Here is a 19,597-nt window from a genome sequence, read left to right as displayed (position 1 = left end):
CAGCAAGTGCAGGGCCTCCAGGTGGCTGCGTGCCCTGCGTACTCATCACGCTTGGCCCAGCGGAGCCTGAGTGGCTTCACCTGACCTTGTCTACTGGGCCAACTTACCCGCCAGGTCCCCAAAGCCAGACAGCGAGGGGCTTCTCCGCGGTTGAGGGCAGGGAGCGTGGTCTTTGACAAGCCCACAGGCTACTCCCAGGACGGCAGGCAAAGGCAGACGCAGCCCGGCCCCGGGGGCAGGTGTGGGCTCTGGCTACACAGAGGAGATCTCAGAATCGGGAAATACGGCCACTCTTGGCACCCAACTTCTTTTTGAAATATTGAAATATTGTTCTTTTCACAAAAATGTGTTGCGTTCAAATGCTATAGGTTTACTTTTGTTATATGGAAATGAATGAATACTGTCTAACTTCTCGGTTTTAATTTCGATAGTGTAGATATCAGTAGACCTAAGCCACATAAACGAAAGCTTGCTGGGGTCCTCAGTAATTTTGTTTTTTTGAGACAGAGTCTCACTCTGTCACCCAGCCTGGACTGCAGCAGCACAATCTCAGCTCACTGCAGCCTCAGCCTCCCTGGATTCAGGTGATTCTCCCACCTCAGCCTCCCGAGTCACTGGGACCACGTCTGCCTAATTTTTGTGTTTTTTGTAGAGATGGGGTCTCACTTCATTGCCCAGGCTGGTCTTGAGCTCCTGGGCTCAATTGATCCACCAGCCTCGTCCTCCCAAAGTGCTGGGATTACAGGCATGAACCATCACACCCAGCAAATAATTTTTTTTAATTTATTTTTTGAGATGGAGCCTTGCTCTGTCGCCCAAGCTGGAGTGCAGTGGCGTGATTTCGGCTCACTGCAACCTCCACCTCCCAGGTTCAAGCGATTCTCAGGCCTCCGCCTCCTGAATAGCTGAGATGACAGGTGTGCACCACCATGCCTGGCTAATTTTTTGTATTTTTAGGAGAGACGCCTGTAATCCCACTGTAATCCCAGCACTTTGGGAAGCCAAGGGGGGAGGATCTCTTGAGCCCGGGAGTTCAAGACCAGCCTGGGCAACATGGCTAGACCCCATCTTCACAAAAAATTTTTAAAATTAGCCAGGCATGGTGGTGAAGGCCTTTGGTCCTAGCTACTCAGGAGGCTGAGGTGGGAGGATCACTTGAGCCCAAGAGTTGGAGCTTGCAGTGAGCCGTGATCACACTGCTGCACTCCAGCCTGAGCCACAGAGCAAGACTCCATCTCAAATAAATAAATAAATAAATAAATAAACAAATAAATAAAATGTACCATCTTAGCCACTTTTAAGCGTGTGCTTCTGTGGTGTTAAGTACACCCACATCCCTCTACAGCCATCACCACATTCATCTCAAGCACCTGTCATCTGCCCAGACTGAGACTCTGTCCCCATTAAACACTGACTTGTAATTTCCCTTCCCCACAAATTCTACTTTCTGTCTGTGTATTTGGTGACTCTAGGCTCCTCACATTGTAGCAGGACGAGCCGCAGACAAAACTCCTCAGACACCGGATTAAAGCAGGAAGTGGATTTTATTCGGCCGGGAGCGTCGGCAGACTCACATCTTAAGAGCCGAGTTTCCAGAAAAAGAAATTCTTGGCCTTTTTAAAGGCTTACAACTCTAAGGGGTCCACGTGAAAGGGTCGTGATAGATGGAGCAAGCGTGAGAAACGTGACTGGGGGCCACATGCATCAGCTAACAGAACAAAAAGTTTTACAATGCTTTTTTCATACAGTGCCTGAAATTTACAGATAACACAAGTCATTTAGGTCAGGGGTTGATGTTATTATTGTTACTCTTTTAACTCCTAGGGCCCGGTGGTGGTGCCAAGGTTGTCTGGCTATTTATCTTACTTTTGTTTTTTTCCAACTTTTTGCTTTCTCTCTTTCCTCTTGTCTTGTGAACTAGGCAAGGTGGGGAGAGGAGGGCAGCAGGAGTAGCAGTGGTCTCCTTCCTTAACATGAGCGGAATTATGCAGCATTTCTCTTTCATGTCCAGTTTGTTTCACTTAGTAAATTTTTAAGGTTCATCTATGTCGTAACATATATCAGAATTTTCTTTTTTTTTTTTTTTTTTTTGAGATGAGGGCTCACTCTCTTACCGAGGCTGGGGTGCAGTGGCACAATCATGCCTCACTGCAACCTCCCGCTCCCAGCTCCAGGTTCAACCAATTCTCGTACCTCAGCCTCCCCAGTAGCTGGGACTACAGGTGTACACCACCACGCCCGGCTAATTTTTTGTATTTTTGGTAGAGACAGGATTTCGCCACATTGCCCAAGCCGATTTTCTTCCTTTTGAAGGCTGAATAATATCCCACAGGACGCGCAGACCACATTTTGTTTACCCATTCATGCACTGACGGACGCTTGCGTTGCTTCCACCTTTTAGCTGCTGTGAACATAAATGTATAAATATCTGTTCAAGTCTTGCTTTCAGTTATTTTGAGTGTATACTTGGAAATGGAATTTCTGGATTACACGGTCATTCAGTTTGATTTTTTGGGAAGCCAGCATACCGTTTTTCCATAGCTGCTGCAACGTTTTACAGCCCCACCAAGAGTGCACAGAGTTCCCATTTCCCTCTGTCCTCGTCAACACTTGTTATTTTCTCTGGCTTCCGTAAGAGCCATCCTAATGGGCATGGGGTGGGGTCTCACCGTGGTTTTCGCTTGCATTTCCCTAGTAATTAGCGATGTGGGGCGTCTCTTCATGTGGGTCTTGGACACTTGTGTAACTTGTTTGAAGAAATGGCTACTCAACTTCTCCGCCCACGTTTTTTATTGTGTTGTTTGGTTTTTGTTGTCGTTGAGTTGCAGAAGTTCTTCACACATTCAATATATTAATCCCTTATCGGGTATATTATTTGCAAATATTTTCTCCCTTTCCACGTGTTGCCTTTTCACCTTTTTGATAGTGTCCTTCAAAGCACAAATGTTTTTAATTTGGGGCCAGGCGCGGTGGCTCACACCTGTAATCCCAACACTTTAGGAGGCTGAGGTGGGCGGATCACCTGAGGTCAGGAGTTTGAGACCAGCCTGACCAACATGGTGAAATCCCGTCTCTACTAAAAATACAAAAATTAGCCGGGCGTGGTGGTGGGCGCCTGTAATCCCAGTTACTCAGGAGGCTGAGGCAGGAGAATAGCTTGAATCTGGGAGGCAGAGGTTGCAGTGAGCCAAGATCGCACCAGTGCACTCCAGCTTGGGTGACAGAGCAATACTCTGCCAAAAAAAAAAAAGAAAGAAAGAAAGAAAGAAAGAAGAAAGGAAAGGAAAGGAAAGGAAAGGAAAGGAAAGGAAGGAAGAAAGAAAGAAAAGAGAAAAGAAAAGAAAGAAAGAAAGAAAAGAGAAAAGAAAAGAAAGAAAGAGAAAGGAAAGGAAAGGAAGAAAGAAGGAAAGAAAGTTTTTAATTTTGATAAGGTCTGATTTACCTATCTTTTCTTTTGTTGCCTGTGCATTTGTGTCATATTCAAGAAATCCTTGCCAAAATCAGTATTATGACACTTTTCCCTTATGTTTTCTTCTGAGAGTTTTAGCTTTTATAGGTAACTCTTTGATAAATTTTGAGTTACTTTTCATGTCTGGTGCTAGGTAAAAATTCTATTTTATTCTTTTACATGGGGATATCTAGTTTTCTCGGCAGCATTTGTTGAATGGACTGTTCTTTCCCCATTGAATGGTCTTGGCACCCTTGTCAAAAATCATTTGTACATCTGAAGGCTTATTTCTGGGCTGTATCCTATTCCCTTGGTCTACATGTCTGTGTTTATGCCAGTACCACACTGTTTTGATGACTGTAGCATTGTAGTAAATTTTGAAATTAGAAAGTGTGAGTTCTCTTACTTTGGTCTTTTTTTTTTTTTTTTTTTTTTTTCCAGACAGTTTTGGCTAGTCAGGGTCCCTTGAGATTTCACATGAATTTTAGAATGGGTTTTTCTATTTCTGAAAAAAAAAAAAAAGTTGGAATTTTGAGAGGAATTGCATTGAATCTGCAAATTGCTTTGGACAAGATGGCTGTCTTCACTCTAATAAGTCTTCTAATTCATAAACATGGGGTGTCTTTCCATGTATTTATGTCTTTTTCTTTTTTTCAGCAATGTTTTGTACTTTTCAGCGTACAAGTCTTTCACTTCCTTAGTTAATTCCTAAATATTTTATTCCTTGGAGTACCATTATGAATGGAATTTTTAAATTCCTTTTTAGGATAGCTCATGGTTAGTATATGCAAATGCAGTTGACTTTTGTGCATTGATTTTGTGTCCTGCAACTTTGCTGAACTCACCTATTAGTTCTGTTAGTTCTCACAGGTTTGGGGTGGAATCTTTAGGATTTTCTACATATTCCATCACGTTGCCTGTGAACAGAGATAATTTTACATCTTCCTGTCCATGCTGGATGCCTTTTGTGTGTTTCGTCTGACGGCTCTGGCTGGAACTTCCAGCGCTGTGTTGAACAGCAGTGAAGAGCGTGGGCATCTTTGTCTTGTTCCTGGTCCCAGAGGGGAAGTTTTCTGCCTCTCACCATTGAGTACAACGCTCACTGTGGGTTCTTCCTACATGGCCATTGTTATGTTGAGGTCCTTTCATTCTAGCCTGGTTTTTTCCATGTTTTTATCACGAAAGGGTGTTGAGTTTGTTCAAAGGCTCTTTCTGCATCGATTAAGGTCACGCGATTTCTTTCCTTCATTTGGTTACCACGGAATACAACATCGATCGGTTTTCGTATGTTGAACCGTTCTTGCATTCGGGAACAAATTCCGCCTGGTCCTGGAGTAGAATCCTTTTAACACGCCGCTGAATTGGGTTTCTGCTAGTATTTCATTGAACTTTCCATTCTATTTCAAAATAAAGCGTTTTTATGTTTCATTGATTCATTCTCCTATTCGGAAAATACCGAAAATGCACATGGAATCCCTTTCATATGTGTCTTCGGTATCCCTGTGACCAAGAGCAAGAGAGAGTCACAGAGAGGCAGAGATCCCCGGAGACCCAGGGCTTTGAGCTGGATGCAGGGCTGGCCAGGCCCCTGGGGCGTCCTGTGGTGGTGAGGATGGGGTCCTGTGGGTTCCACATGTGGGAAAAGTGGTGAAGCCACAACTTGATCATCTGATGATCAGAAGAGTGTGGGTGGCAGGAGCTGGCAGGTGTCACCAAAGCCACTTCCTGTTGTGCTTAGGCACACAACCAAACTATGTTTTCCAGCCTCCCTTGAGTTTGAAGATTATCACAGGACTGAGTTCTGGCAAAGGAGTATGGGCATCGGGTGTGCCAGCCTGGTCTCCAGGACACCCTGGGAATCTGCCCCCAGGTTCTTTTCCCCTCTGTCTAGAACCAAGGTGATCCCAGGGCCATGTCTGGAACCCCATGTAGAAGGTGGAGGAACCCTAGGAGAAGGAATCCCATTCCTGACCGTTAGGAGCAGAGCCAGCCATGAGCAGCATTGGACTCAAGAGCAAAATACACTTGACTGTGTGCGGCAGCAGAGATTGTTAGGGTTTTCTATTATCCTCACTGAGGTATTAACCCAGGTAGCCGTGCCACCGTCTCTGGGTGTTGAGCTTCACTGGCCCTTCCTTCTGGAGCACTCTGTCCTCTCAGTTCTCTTCCTTCTGAAACACTCTGACCTCCCTGTCCCCTCTCGCCTGGCTCTGCTGCCTGCTAGGCTGTGTCCCAAGGCCAGGGCTACAGAGGAGAAGGGGAACCTCAGTCTCTCAGGTGGAGAAACGTTGGGGAACTGACTCAGCCTCACGCCTCTGGGGCCCCAGTCACTCTCCCACCTCCCCGCTACTGTACCCACCCCACCCCTTCGGTTGTACACCTGCCCCACGGGAACACAGTGGAGCCTCTAGAAAAGGGATCACAGCAGAGCCTCTAGAAAAGGGATCACAGCGGAGCCTCTAGAAAAGGGAACACAGCGGAGCCTCTAGAAAAGGGATCACGGCGGAGCCTCTAGAAAAGGGAACACGGCGGAGCCTCTAGAAAAGGGAACACGGCGGAGCCTCTAGAAAAGGGATCACAGTGGAGCCTCTAGAAAAAGTCCAGGTGCTGCTTCCACACAGGGGCCGAACCTGAACAGCAGCACAAAGGAAGGTGTCCAGGAAGGCGTCCAGGAAGGCGCTTGCAAGACTCATCCAGAGATAATAATGCTGCAGTTTCCACAACTGCTCTGTTTTAATATCAACTCCCACGAATTAAGGAGATGTCATTTTCCTTATTTACAGATGAGGAAGGTGAATCCGGACAGCCCGTCCCACGCACCCTCCTGCAGCAACACCCCCAACACCCCTCTGCCCACCCTGCTCCGGACACCTGAGCCGCCTCCCCTAGGTGACGGCCTCAGAGGTCTCAGCCGAGGACCCAGGGGGACACCTGTGCGCCCTGCTCCGGATGCCTGAGCCGCCTCCCCTAGGTGACGGCCTCAGAGGTCTCACCCGAGGACCCAGGGGGACACCTGTGCAGTCCAGTGCATCTGAAGCCACGTCCACACTTGAAGACCCAGGCTCGCTGAGAAAGCTCGGCCTCGGCTCGGCTGCTGGGGCTGCAGGGGAGGCCAGGATGACCCGGAGGGAGGAACCAGCACCAGGTTCCAGGGAGGGGGTGGTGGAGAATACTGGAGAGGAGAGTATGCAGCAAGTCCCAGCTCCGCCATGTGGCCAGGGACACCCCTGCGGCCTGGCGGCCTGTCCCTGCCCTCCAGGGCTTATTCTCCCTCAGGGCACCCAAGAGGAGAAACCTTCCCCTGCCCTCATACTCTCACTGCAAAGTCTGGGTAGGGCTGAGCCATTTCGGAGGGAGGCCCACTGCCCGCAGAGACGGTCGGCCTCCTCCGGGGTTCTGGGGAGGAGACGGTGGCAGGAGGCGCCTGGTGAGATCTGGTGAGCACCAGTTCCAGAATGAGGGGGCGGCGGGGGCGGCGGGGGAAATGTGGGGCGCTGTCCGAGGTCCTGACCCTCCCTGGAGGACCTGTCTATGTCAGGTTCAGGACTCAGAGGACCTGTGCAGCAGCGAGAACAGAGGGGTCCGAGGTGGCAGAGACGGGGGAGATGGGGCTCACAGCGGCACCTGTCGTGCAGATTCGGGGCTCCTGGGCGTCTCTGATACTCAGGGGCCATGGGGTCAAGACAGGTTCAGGGATCTGGCCAGGTCTAGGGACTGAGCGGCCTCAGGGCTGCCTCCACCCACCGCACCCACAAGTCCCCACGCGGCGTGAGTCAACCCAAGCTGGAGCTCCGGCCAGGGGCAGTGCAGGACTGGACAGAGCCCCCACCAGAGAGGCCAGTGGTGGTGGACACGGAAGGGACACCAGCCTTGGAAGGAGAAAGGGTTTATCTCCTGGAGGAGAGCCGGCCGGCCGGGGGCGTGACAGCGGCCTGGGGTCCAGAACGGAGGGAAGGGGTACTGGGCTTGGCGGCCCGGCTGCACTTCAGCCTTCTGGGAGACTCAGCCCCCTGGGAGGCTGCCCACAAACGGGCCAGGCATCTGCCTGGAGGAATGGGCTCCCCGTGAGCTCTGTGGCTCCCCAAGCTGGCAGATATACCCAAGTCAGAAGACAGAGAAGTGTGGTCTCCACGTGGAGTGGCACCCAGACCCCCTGCCTGGGCCCCACTGGGAGACCTTAGGCCCCTTCCAAGCCACTAAGCCCTCATCCCAAAAGTCAGACATGCTGATCCCTGAAGCCAGGCCTGACGCCAGGGGCCTGGTTTTCTGCTCTTGACGGGAATAGCTCACAGCTGTGTGTCTATATCGGAAGCCACTTCTACCAAGCCCAGTTATTTATATGCCTCCTTCCCAAACGGAAATATAAGGAAATGTGTTAGCAATTTTGACTTTATTTCATAAAACACAGGATGAGGCCAAATGGAAGTCTGTTTCTGAATAAGATTACAGATTACAGATCTGAAAAACCAAGTTCACTTTCAGCTGCAAATATCATTTAGAGAAAATGTCTTGTTTTGTAAAAAGAAGCTGTGTGTTGACAGATTTCTTCCCCTCAAATTCTAGAGGGATTTCAAAGCCCTCAGTGGGCGTTCTACCTGTGGGGGAGGCGGTGTTCGCATCCCAGACACACCCTGACGCCGCAGGCCCGGTGCAGTGGGGTCCCCAGACACAGCTCTGTGGCCACACGCTTGGTGGCAGGGGCAAGGTTGGCTGCCACGGGGGCAGGGGGGACGCCATCTCCACCCTGACCAAAGCCTCAGGTGCACTGGCCCAGCAGTAGGATGTAGAGGTTCTGGGGTCCCCATAGCAGGACAAACATCCTCGTCCTCCCCTGGGAACCTGGAAACCCAGCCATGCCGTTGAAGGCTTCCGGGGATGTGCATCTCACCCACCCCTAGCTTGTCCCCTACTCCCAGCTTGTCCCCCATCCCTGGCTTGTCCCCCATCCCCGGTTTGTCCCCCACCCCACCTTTCCCTTTAACTCTTGCTTGGCCTCATGTAGAGGTTAAAAGGAACACCCCCGCGCAGGTGACGCCTCCCCACCATTGGGTGACCCACCTGCTGCCTCCCACAGCCCTCCCACGTGCCCCCTCCCCCCGCCGCAGCAATGCCCCTGAGTTCGCTCTGCCCACCCTGCTCGGCAATGCCTGAGCCGCCTCCCCTGCATCATGCCTGAGCCGCCTCCCCTACATCATGGCCTCAGAGGCCTCAGAGGCAAGTCTGATGTCCCCCGTGCCATGCCCACCCTGCCCACAGGACCCTTGAAGACCCCAGGTGTCTGCGGGCTCCCTCATTTCAGTCCCCCAGTTCCTCACTTGCTGGTGGTCTCTCCTCGCCTGTCACCTCCCCGAAGGTTTCCTTGGTGTCCAGGCGCCTCTCAGTCCACACCTTCCTCTTCCCGCCCCAGGTGTCGCATCTGCACACGTCAGTCAGCGCATTTGCGCTGGTCTCTTCCTCCCGCTGCTGGTCAACCCCGCCAGGCATCTACCATAGGCCCTACACCCATGACAAGGACTGGCAGAGCCCTGGGGAGGGCACTGAACCTAGGAGGGCTTCCTGGAGGTGGGTCAGAGCGGAACTGGGAGTGGGAGGAGGACCATCACCCCTGGACTGCGCTCCTGCATATGTGAGAGAGGAGAGCGAGCCGTTCCCGCATGTACAGATAGGAGAGGGTTCCATTCTCGCATACACAAAGAGGAGAGTGCACCCTTCGCGCACATGCGTAACCTCATTGCATGCTGATGAGAAGCCCCGGGCGTGCATGTGCACGGGCAGTAAGTGATACACAGCTCTTTCCAGCGATGCCCCTTCTGTCTTTAAAATTATGGTTAGTAATTAGCACAGAATTTTTTCTTAAAAAAACAAGAGTAAGAAGTCATTTAATGATTTCCAAACTAATTACGAATATGGCCATACTTGAAAAAGCCACTCCCTAAAAGCGATGACTTGGCTCAAGCTGCAGTGAGAACCTGCGCGGGAGACATCTGCTCTGAGAACCTGAGCGGAGTCATCCTCACTGAGAACCTGCGAGGGAGGCATCCGCCGTGAGAACCTGCCCAGGAGCCACCTGCAGTGAGAACCTGCCCGGGAGCCACCTGCAGTGAGAACCTGCCTGGGAGGCACCTGCAGTGAGAACCTGCCTCGGAGACACCTGCAGTGAGAATCTGCCTTGGAGGCATCCACGGTGAGAACCTGCCCAGGAGACACCCTCAGTGAGAACCTGCCTTGGAGGCATCCGCCATGAGAACCTGCCCGGGAGACACCTGCAGTGAGAACCTGCCTCAGAGGCACCCACAGCCGTCAGTGCCACTTTTCACCCCGGCCCGAGGCAGTGACCCCTTCGCATCCCCACCCCGCCTGCCCTGCCTCCTCAGTGGGGTGAATGGATAAAGGACGTTGGTTCTGGTTATCATCTTTGAGCTGCCAGGTTTTTTAAGGGCTGCATGGGGATATCATTTGCATATCCTCAAACTCACACACTTAACGTGTCCAATTCAGTGCCTTTTAGTATATTCACAGAGCTGTGCGTCTATCACCACAATTTTAGAACATTTTATCACCTCAAAAAGAAAAGAAATCCTGCTTCCCCCAGCCATCACTCTGAGTCCCCCGTTTTCCCCAGCCCCTGTCCATCATGAAGCCACTCTCTGTCTCTGTAGATGTGTCTGTTCAGGACGTTTCACATCAATTCAATCATACACCACGTGGTCCATGGAGACCAGCTTTGTTCACTCGGTGTGATGCTTTCGAGACTCTGTGGGGGCGATCTGGCTGCGGCATCTGTCACCCCATTGATTACCAGGGTTGATTCCACTGATGTGGCCAGCTCAGCGCTGTTCCCTTCCCGCCTCACCGTTCCATGTGCCTCCTTCCCAAAATTGTGTGCTCAGCCAAAGAAAATGACCTTCCCAAACAGACTGAAGGACCATTCTTCAGTCCGGGGTGTCCGAGCAGCCACACTCCCCTGCTAGAATCTCCAAAGAAGCTCTCGAGGTCCATCCATGGTGCAACTGAACTCAGACCTCTGTTGCCTTTTAGGGTTTAATACAATTCTATCGTATGGATTACATCACATTTTGTGTAACCACTAATCCCTTGGCAGAAATTGGGGTCGTTTCCACTTTTTGGCTATCAGTAATCAATGCTGCTGTGAACACGGATGTACAGCTTTGCCCGTGGACATGCCTGCCCTTCTCCTGGGTAAATGCCTAGGAGTAGAATTCCCGGGTCATCTAGTAACTCTACTTTTGACATTGGAGGGAAAACGAGACTGTTTTCCACAGTGACTGCACCATTTGCCACTCCTGCCAGTGACGGATGAGGGATCTGGTTCTCCACATCCTCCCAACACCTGTCATTGTGCCCGTTAGACGACAGCCGTCCCAGTGGGTGTGAACACTGCCCCTTTGTGGCTTTGATTTGCCTGTTCCTGAGGGCTGCTGACATTGAGCATAAGTCCACGTCCCTATTGGTCATTGGTGTGGTTTGGTTGTGTGTCCCCACCCAAATCTCATCTTGTAGCTCCCGTAAATCCCACCTGTTGTGGGAGCGACCCAGTAGGAGATGACTGAATTTTGAGGGTGGGTCTTTCCCGCCCTGTTCTCGTGGTAGTGAATAAGTCTCATGAGATTTGATGGTCTGATAAAGGGAAACCCGTTATGCTTAGCACTCATTTTCTCTGGCCACTGCCATGTAAGAAGTGCCTTTCACCTCCCACCATGATTCTGAGGCCTCCCCAGCCGTGTGGAACTGTAAGTCCAATTAAACCTCTTTTGCTTCCCAGTCTTGGGTATGTTTTTATCAGCAGCGTGAAAACAGACTAATACAGTAAATTGGTACCCGTGGCGTGGGGCATTGCTGAAGAGTTACCCGAAAACGTGGAAGTGACTTTGGAACTGGGTAACAGGCAGGGGCTGGAACAGTCTGGAGGGCTCAGAAGAAGACAGGAAAACGTGGGAAAGTTTCAGACTCCGTAGAGACTTGTTGAATGGCTTTGACAAAAATGTTGATCGTGATATGGACAATGAAACCCAGGCTGAGGTGGTCTCAGATGGAGATGAGGAACTTGTTGAGAACTGGAGCAAAGGTGATTCTTGTTATGTTTTAGCAAACAGACTGGCAGCATTTTGCCCCTGCCCTAGAGACATGTGAAACTTTGAGCTTGAGAGAGATGATTTAGGGCATCTGGCAGAAGAAATTTCTAAGCAGCGAAACATTCAAGTGGTGACTTGGGTGCTGTTAAAAGCATTCAGTTTTAAAAGGGAAACAGAGCATACAAGTTTGGGAAATTTGCAGCCATCGATAGAAAAGAAAATCCCATTTTCTGAGGAGAAATTCAAGCCGGCTGCAAAAATTTGCGTAAGTAGCAAGGAGCAAATGTTCATCCCCAAGACAATGAACAAAATGTCTTCAGGGCATGTCAGAGATCTTCATGGCAGCCCCTGCTTTCACAGGCCTGGAGGTTTAGGAGGCAAAAGACGTTTCCTGGGCTGGGCCCAGGATCCCCGTGTTGTGTGCGACCCAGGGACTTAGTGCCCTGCATCTCAGCCACTCCAGCTGTCACTGAAAGGGGCCAATGCAGAGCTCGGGCGGTGGCTTCAGAGGGTGGAAGCCCCAAGTCTTAGCAGCCTCCACTTGGTGTTGAGCCTGGGAGTGCACGAAAGTCAAGAATTGAGGTTTGGGAACCTCCGCCTAGATTTCAGAAGATGTATGGAAACTATTACTGCTGTAATAGTACCTTATACAATTCTTACACATTCTAGATGTAAATTATCAAATATTTGATTTGCAAATATTTTCTCCCATTCACTGGGTTGTCTTTCATTTGCTATAATCGACATAGTGTCCTTTGATGCACAAACGTTTTTAATTTTGATGAAGGTCAACATAGGTGTTTTTTCTTTTGTTGCTTGTGGTTTTGGTGTCATATGTAAGACACCATTACCTAATCCAAAGATTTACACGTGTGTTTCCTTCTGAGAGTCTTATAGTTTTATCTCTTGCAGTTGGATCTTTGACCTGCTTTGACTTAATTTTTTGTATGTGTGAGGTAGGAACTCAAATTTATTACTTTGCATATGGATATACAGCAGTCCCAACAGGGTTAGTTGAAAAACTATTCTTTTCCCTCAATAAATGGTCTTAATGTCTTTGTCAAAAACCAACTAAGGGTTTAATTTCTGGCCTCTCCATTCCACTGATCTGTGTGTCCAGCCTTGTAGCATTGTCACACTGTCTCCATTACTGGTGTTTTGTATTCAGTTTTGAAATAAGAAAGTGTGAGTCCCCCAACTTTGTTGTTTGTAAAGTTTTGAGTGTTGAGGTTATACTCAGAGTCTTTTTAGATTCCATACTAATTTTAGGATGGATTTTTTTCTGTTTCTGCAAACAGGTCAACTTGGGTTTGGATAGGGATTGCACTGATTCTGCAGATCAACTTGGAGAGTATTACCATCTCTTCAGTATCAATCTTATGGTCCATGAACTTGAAATGTCTTTCATTTATTTAGGTTTAATTTAATTGCTTTCAGCAACGTTTTGATGTTTTCAGAGTTTAGGGTCTCCACTGTCTTATTAAACGTATTCTTAAATGATGTTCCATCTTTTATTTCCTATTTTAGTAAGCCCAGTCTTCTCTCTTTTTTTCTTAGTCTAGCTAAAGGTTTGTCAGTTTTGCTGATCTTTTGGAAGAATCAGCTTTTATTTTACTGATTTTCTCTATTTTCTAATCTATATTTCACTAACTTTTTTTCTATTCTTTTTTATTTCCTTCCTTCCTCCTGCCTGAGGCTTAGTTTGCTCTTCTTTTGTCACTATGTCAAGTTGGGAGGTTAGGTTGTGGATATGAGAGCTTTCTTCTTTTTAAATGTAAGTGTTCTCAGATGTAAACTTCCTCTCTGCACTGCTTTAGCTGCATCCCATATGTTTTGGTATGTTACATCTCCAATTTCATTCATCTCAAAGTATTTTCTTATTTTCCTTGTAATTTTGTCATTAATCTGTTTTGTTATTTAGGAATGAATGTGTGTTGCATAATGTACACATATTTGTGAATTTCCCAAGTTCCTTTCTATTTTTTATTTCTAATTTCACTCCATTATACTCAGTGATTGTGTTTTGAATGGTTTCAATCCCTGGAAAGTTAATGAGGCCAATGGATTTACAGCCAAATTCTACCAAAGGTACAAAGAGGAGCTGATACCATTCCTTCTGAAACTATTTCAAACAATAGAAAAAGAGGGACTCCTTCCTAACTCATTTTATGAGACCAGCATCATCCTGATACCAAAACCTGGCAGAGACACAACAAAGAAAGAAAATTTCAGGCCAATATGCCTGATGAACATCAGTGCAAAAATCTTCAATAAAATACTGGCAAACCGAATTCAGCAGCACATCAAAAAGCTTATCCACCATAATCAAGCCAGCTTCATCCCTGGGATGCAAGGTTGGTTCAACATATGCAAATCAATAAACATAATCCACCACGTAAACAGCGCCAATGACAAAAACCACATGATTATCTCGATAGATCCAGGAAAAGGCTCTGATAAAATTCAACATCCTTTCTTGCTGAAAACTCTGAATAAACTAGCTATGGATGGAACATATCTCAAAATAATAAGAACTATTTATGACAGACCCATAGCCAATATCATACTGAATGGGCAAAAGCTGGAAGCATTCCCTTTGAAAACTGGCACAAGACAAGGAAGCCCTCTCCTATTCAACATAGTATTGGAAATTCTGGCCAGGGCAATCAGGCAATAGAAAGATATAAAGGTATTTGAATAGGAAGAGAGGAAGTCAAATTGTCTCTGTTCGCAGACGACATGATTCTATATTTAGAAAACTCCATCATCTCAGCCCAAAATCTTTTTAAGCTGATAAGTAACTTCAGCAAAGTCTCAGGATAGAAAATCAATGCGCAAAAATCCCAGGCATTCCTATACACCAATAATAGACAAGCAGAGAGCCAAATCATGAGTGTAATCCCATTGACAATTGCTACAAAGAGAATAAAATACTTAGGAATACAACTTACAAGGGACATGAAGCACCTCTTCAAGGAAAACTACAAACAACTGCTCAAGGAAATAAGAGAGTACACAAACAAATGGGAAAAAAATTCCATGCTCGTGAATAGGAAGAATCAATATCATGAAAATGGCCATACTGCCCAAAGTAATGTATAGATTCAATGCTATTCCCATCAAGTTACCATTGACTTTCTTTGCATAATTAGAAAAAAACTACTTTAAATCTCATATGGAACAAAAAAAGAGCCTGTATAGCCAAGCCAATCCTCAACAAAAACAGCGAAGCTGGTGGCATCACACTACCTGACTTCAAACTATACTACAAGGCTGCAGTAACCAAAACAGCATGGTACTGGTACCAAAACAGATATATAGATCAATGGAACAGAACAAAGACCTCAGAAGTAATACCACACATCTACCATCTGATCTTTGACAAACCTGACAAAAGCAATGGGGAAAAGATTTCCCATTTAATAAATGGCGCTGGGGAGAACTGGCTAGCCACATGCAGAAAACAGACACTGGACCCTTTCCTTACACTTTATACAAAAATTAACTCAAGATGGATTAAAAACTTAAATGTAAAACCTAAAACCATAAAAACCCTAGAAGAAAACCTAGGCAACACTGTTCAGAACATAGGCATGGGCAAAGACTTCCTGACTAAAACACCAAAAGCAATTGCAACAAAAGCCAAAATGGACAAATGGGATCTAATTAAACTAAAGAGTTCCTGCAAGCAAAAGAAACTATCATCGGAGTGACCAGCCAACCTACAGAGTGGGAGAAAATTTTTGCAATCTATCCATTTGACAAAGGTCTAAATATCCAGAATCTACAAGGAACTTAAACAAATTTGCAAGAAGAAAACAAACAACCACATCAAAAAGTGGGCAAAGGATATGAACAGACACTTCTCAAAAGAAGACATTTATGTGGCCAATAAACATATGAAAAAAAGCTCATCATCACTGGTCATTAGAGAAATCTCACACCAGTTCGAATGGCAACTATTAAAAAGTCAGGAAACAACAGATGCTGGCAAGGCTATGGAGAAATAGGGACGCTTTTACACTGTTGGTGGGAGTGTAAATTAGTTCGACCATTGTGGAAGACAGTGTGGCGATTCCTCAAGGATCTAGAACCAGAAATACCATTTGAGCCAGCAATCCCATTACTGGGTATATACCCAAAGGATTATAAATCATACTACTATAAAGACACATACACACGTATGTTTATTGCAGCACTATTTGCAATGGCAAAGACTTGGAACCAACCCAAATGCCCATCAGTGATAGACTGAATAAAGAAAATGTAGCACATATATACCTTGGAATACTATGCAGCCATTAAAAAAAGAATGAGTTCATGTCCTTTTAAGAGACATGGATGCACATAGAAGCCATCATTCTCAGCAAACTAACACAGGAACAGAAAACCAAACACCACATGTTCTCACTCATAAGTGGGAGTTGAACAATGAGAGCACATGAACACAGGGAAGGGAACATCACACACCAGCGCCTGTTGGAGGGTGGGGGGCAATGGGAGGGAGAGCATTAGGACAAATACCTAATGCATGCGGGCTTAAAACCTAGATGATGGGTTGATAGGTGCAGCAAACTACCATGGCACATGTATACCTATGCAACAAACCTGCACATTCAAGTACATGTATCTCAGAACTTAAAGCAAAATTAAAAATTAAAAAGAGAAAGTTACTGAGGCTGATTTAGTGGTCTAGTATGTGATCTATCATGAAGAACATCCCACATGTGCTTGAGAAGAATGAGTGTTCTGCTGTTGTGTGGAGCGGTCTGCAGATATCACTTAGATCTACTTGGTTGTAATGTGTTTGAGTTTTTCATTTCCTGTTGCTGTTCTGCCTGATTGTTCTATCCATTATTGAAAATGAAGCATTGATGTCTTCATTATTGTTGAAATGTCTATGTCTCCATTCAATTCTGTCCGTTTTTGTTTTACATATTTTGGGGCTCTGTTGTTAGGGGCTTATGTTTACAACTGTTATTTTACCAGAAGAACCGGCTTTTATCTTTGTAAAATATTTCTCTTTATCCCAAGTAACAGTTTTTCTTTTAAATTGCTGTTAGTACTCCAACTCTCTTCTGGTTGCTATTTGCATGGTATGTACTTTTCATCCTTTTACTTTCAGCTTTTTTGTATCTCTGAATCTAAAATCTGTCTCCTTTAGACAGTATATAATTGGATATTGGTTCTTTATCCAATCTATCTCTGCCTTTTTATTGGATTGTTTAATCCATTCACATTTAATGTAAGTATGAATATAGTTGAATTTATGTCTGCATTTTACCTTTTGTTCCCTATATGTCTCGTGGTCTCCTGTCTTTTTGTTGTTATTGTTGTTGTTAATCTATTCCTTCCTTACAGATTTCTTGTTTAATTAAGTGAATATTTTCTGGTGCAACTTTTTTTATTCCTTTAATGGATTTTTTTGCCAAATTTTAAGTTATTTTCTTAATGGTTGCTCTACAGCTTACCACATACACTTAGCATATCAGAATCTATTTCAGATTTATATTAACTCCAATTATATGTTGACATGTTATCTTTATATTATTTGTTACATTTACCTTGTTTATATTATCTTATTTACCACTTATTATTCTCTTCATTTGTCTTTTCTTTAACTATATATATATATATATATATACACATACACATACACACACACACAAGGCCTCACTGTGTTGCCCAGGCTGGTCTTGGAACTCCTGGGTTCAAGTGATCCACCATCTCAGCCTCCCAAAGTGCTGAGATTACAGGCATGAACCACCCTGGCCACCTTCATTTGTTTCTGTGGGTCTGAGTTACCATCTGTTGTGACTTCTTTACTTCAATACAGTGTTGTTCCCCATACCTCCTTTGTGCTATTATTGTCAAATATATTAAATTTTTATTTGTTACAGGTCCAGGAATACAACCATATACATATTATTTTACACAACTGATTTTCAAATCACTCAAAGAAAGAAGAAATGTGCGTTTATACTGTCTTTTATAATTCATTATTACATTTCTAGTGCTCTTTTTTTGGTGTGGATTCAAATTTCCATCTGGGATCACTTTTAAGGCAGATCTGCCAACCATGAATTATTTTGACTTTTGTTTATCTGAGAACCTCTTATTTGGCCTTCATGTTGAAAGATCGTTTTCGGGCTATGACAATCTTGATTTACAGGTTTGTTTGGGTTTTTGTTCAGTCCTCTGAATATGTCATCCTACTGCCTTCAGGCCTTCACTGTTTCTGATGAAAAGTCACCTGTCAATCTTGTTGGAGTGCCCTTACCCATGACCATGAGGAGTCATTTTTTTCTCTTGCTCCTTTCAGGAATTTTTTTATTGTTTTTGTTTTGTTTTGTTTTGTTTTCTGCTTTTAGCTTTCAGTATTTACTATGATGAGTCTGCATGTGGATTTCTTTGCATTTATTCTGCTTTGAGGTCATAGGGTTTCTCAGATGTATAGACTAATGTGTTCAGCAAATTTGGGAAATTTCCAGGCATTATTTGTTCAAATATTTGTCCTGTTTTTATCCTTTTCTTCTCAAGTAAACCTGTGATGAGGATGTTGGTGGACTGAAAGTTGTCCCACATTTCTCTGAGGTTCTATTCATTTTTCTTCCATTTTCTATTTTTCAGATTGCATAATCTCTATTTATCTATCTTCAAATTCACTGATTCCTTCTTCTGCCAGTTCTAAACTACCATTGACCCCCTCTAAAAACTCTTTTTCAATCATTGTATTTTTCAACTCCACAATTTTCACTTGATTCTCTTTTACAGTTTCTATCTTTTTATTCATAGTCTGCATTTGAGTCTCTATTGATAGTTTCTCTTCATACTCTCACTGTCTTCATATCTTCCTTTACTTCTTTCTTGCAGAAAGTAAAAGTTCCTCTTGAAAGTTTCCCTTCTTGTTAAAGAATAAATCATAAGTGTTAGAAATAATAGTTTCCTTTAAAGACTAACTTTATGCTAGACATGCTCATGGACATGTAGTACGTTCTATGTCCTTGTACTTTAACCAAGACACCTGTGCTGGATGTGCTCACAGGCATGTCCCGGCTCGCAGCCTATACCCCTTCCTTATTTGGGAATGTTATTACTTTTCTAATTTCTTTCATAGGCAACTTCCTCTTTTCCTTTATCTTTCCATTACTTTTACCTATTTAGAAAAGTTTTAAACTGTTAGCCCATCAGGTTTGAGTCTAAATTGTGCCATCTGGCTCCAGCCAATGGAGACAGGACACAGTAATAGGGACAAACTGCGTAAGGGATAACACTTGCTTCCCTCCTTTGTTCAGGTGTGCTCTTGCCTTTATTCCATCTGCGAGGAGCACCCTTACTGCAGGAAGTAAAGATTGCCTTGCGGATAGAATTAAATTTATGTTCAAGTGCTATTTCTTTGCAGCACCAGGGAGCAAGCATTTACATATAACATTTCTGCGTGGTTTTCTTTAGTTCTTTGAATGTATTAATGACGGATACTTGGAGGTCCCTGTCTGTTACGTCTGGCATCTGATCCCTCCCATGGGCAGCTTCTGTTACTGCTCTTTTCCCTGTGCATCGGGTCATGCATTCCTATTGATTTTAATGTCTCTTAGGTTTTGTTAAAAACTGGACATTTTGGATAACATTTTGTAGTAACTCTGGATACTGATTCCCGACCCCCACTCCCTAGGGCTTGTTTTTGTTGTTGTTTGCTTATTTATTTTCTGACTTGCCCAGGTTACTATGTAACATTTATTTCCCCCGTAGTGGGAAGCCTTCAGTGGCATTATCCGGTGGGCTCAGCCTGGGTGTATACACAACCACCCTAGATGACAGCAGTTTTGTTTTCACTGGGGCCATGCTTGTCTCTTTCCCTGATCTCTCTGCTAAGTTCTCTGCCTCATTTGCCATTACACTCAGCCTGTTAGGCTCCACTAATTACCTGCTGGCTGCTCTATTGTTTTTCACTAAGCCCTGGGGCATTAATTGCTCAGTACATTAATTCAATTAAATTCAGGCAGAAATAGTTTTGAGTCCAGTCTTGGGTTCGTTCTGACCCAGGAGGGCACCTCTT

The sequence above is a fragment of the Theropithecus gelada genome, chromosome 10 (genome assembly GCF_003255815.1).
Source record: "Theropithecus gelada isolate Dixy chromosome 10, Tgel_1.0, whole genome shotgun sequence".
NCBI classification, from domain to species: domain Eukaryota; kingdom Metazoa; phylum Chordata; class Mammalia; order Primates; family Cercopithecidae; genus Theropithecus; species Theropithecus gelada.
The sequence above is the reverse complement of the archived record's forward strand: the minus strand, read 5'-3'. Positions refer to the sequence as shown.